This window comes from Phaseolus vulgaris, chromosome 4, assembly GCF_000499845.2.
Source record: "Phaseolus vulgaris cultivar G19833 chromosome 4, P. vulgaris v2.0, whole genome shotgun sequence".
Classification (NCBI taxonomy): Eukaryota; Viridiplantae; Streptophyta; class Magnoliopsida; order Fabales; family Fabaceae; genus Phaseolus; species Phaseolus vulgaris.
Window position 1 is genome coordinate 5,550,186 of NC_023756.2, and position 2,264 is coordinate 5,552,449.

The following is a 2,264-nucleotide window of genomic DNA, read 5'->3' on the forward strand; positions in this document are numbered from 1 at the left end:
CTAGAAAGCCAAAAAGTATGTCAAAAGCCTTGACGAAAGCCCAGCTATTGGGATACAACTGGGCCGGAGCAGCATTAATCTCCGTCAATAGCTCCCTCTCAAACCTGGAGAAGGGTAGGCGCACGCCGATGCTCTTGAATACCACCTGATAGAAGTAAAAGAAGGGGACCCCGTCGTTGGCTCGTTCATCCCCGCACATTGGCTCCCCTAAAGTGCAAAGGAGCACAACGATATCGTCGTCGTGCGTCTCCGCGAAGGCACGGTGATCATAGGAGCACGAATCCCCTTTGTGCTCCCTTATGGCCCTGGTAGAAAGCAAGCACGAGCACTCGTCAAGGAGCTCGCTCGAGGCCCAAGTATACAGGTCCTTGGGGTTAACCCTGGGGGGGAACATGAGAAGACATGCCGGAACAGTATCGGGGAAGGAGTTGGAAGGTTGAAGGAGAATGACTTGCTGGAAATGCGGGGGTAAAACATTGGCTAGAATGAACACTCGAAGAGCTTTTTGCGAGAAGAGAAGTGGTGCAAGTAGGGTTCGAAAGCACAGAGATGATAAGGGCAGGTGTAAGATTTCGAAGACCTAAATGTTGCAATTCGAGCGCCAAATGACGCAATGGGAGCACCGTGCTATTGGGCCACGTGTCCGAGGATGGGAGGATGATCCTGGCGTCACTGGTTAACATTCAGAAAAACGTCGCGTCGACAAGATGCCCAAGGGTACGATGCGCCGTCGAGAATGGGAGCATCTTGTAGAAACTCAGAATGTGTCAGGATCAAGCCAAGAGAGGGGACGTCCCATCAGACATACGAAGAACGCCACGTGGCTGGCAAGGGCGAGACCTTCAACTCTCCGCTACTCCCAGGCGTCGACCAGAGTCGAAGTCAAAGTCAATGCCAAGAAAAAGTTCACGGGTTGACCGCGCCAGACGTCGCCAAGACGCAGAGGGCGTCGTCAGTGTAAGACGCAGAAGGCGTCGCCAGCATGAGATGCTGAGGGCATCGCCAATACAAATTATCAGCAGTTTCGCCTCCCCGATACCCATAGGTAGGAAAGACTGTGGAGGGAGACGAAACCGAAGAAGTCAAAGCTAGTCACCTACGGCGTCGCCTCCCCGATACCCTCAGGTAGGAAAGACTGTGGAGGGAGACGAGATTGCCGAGAGACGAGTAAACCACCGGTAAGGTCGCTCCCCGATACCCTTGGGAAGGAAAGACCATGGAGGGAATGACCCCTTTGGGGCTTCGCGCCTTCCCGGTGCTTGGCGTTTCTAGACACCCTGAGAGCGATACGGCGCTGCTGTAGCAAGCCTCTCCTTAGGAGTGGGCGCCAGGCGCCAAGAGCCAAGGGACAGACCGCCTTGGTGTTTGAGACACCCCATGGACGATACGGCGCTGTTAGGCAGGCCTCTCCATGGGCGTGGGCATCGACGCGTGACCTTGTCCCAAGTGTTTAAGACCCAGAGTAGGTCTCAACTTTTGCGTTGCAGCAATGGTGAAGCTGCTGACGCCTTCACGAGGCAGGGACCTCACAGACACGAAGGCGGAACAGGTTCCGAGGCACATGTTAGAAGTAAGGTGCCGGGCAAACACGATCGCCCAACACAAGCACAGGCAAAGCAGTTGGCGCACATAAAAATAAAGAACGAATATGAAGTGGCTACACAAAGCCTATTACCCCAACAAAGTGCAAATAGTCCAAAGGATTTACAAGTTCATCAAAATTGGCAGAAACAAATATAAAGTGCAAAGGGTAAAAGTGGCGGTTGAGGGCGACGGTTCAGTCATCCAGCTCGAGAGGCACGACCTTTCCGTCGACGACATGATGGGTGGAATCGCAGTTTGAAACATCGATCCCCGGATTCTCGCAGACGACCTGGGTCAGAGCCTCTTTGAATCCCTCCTCGAAGATGCCAGCCATGTCGTCGATCAGAGCTTTCTTGGCCTTCTCCAACTCCTCGATGGCGGAGTCCCTGGAAACCACCTGTTTCTCCAGAGCCTCCTTCTCCACTCGGAGCCGGCTGACCTCGACCTGTAATTTGTCATGGTCAACCTGGAGAAGGCCCAGAGCCTTGGCCTGGGTAGCCATCTCCCCCTCCATCCACTCCAGTTTTTCAGCCTGCTCGCATCATCGGTCCTTCAAGTCCTTTTGAACCTCTTCGAAAGCTTCGACCATGCCCTGGAGGCTCGTTATTTAAACTTGGAAAGTGACTTCCCGAGCGTAGAAGTCGGCCTGATGCTCCATCGCCTCACCCAACTGCTTTTCA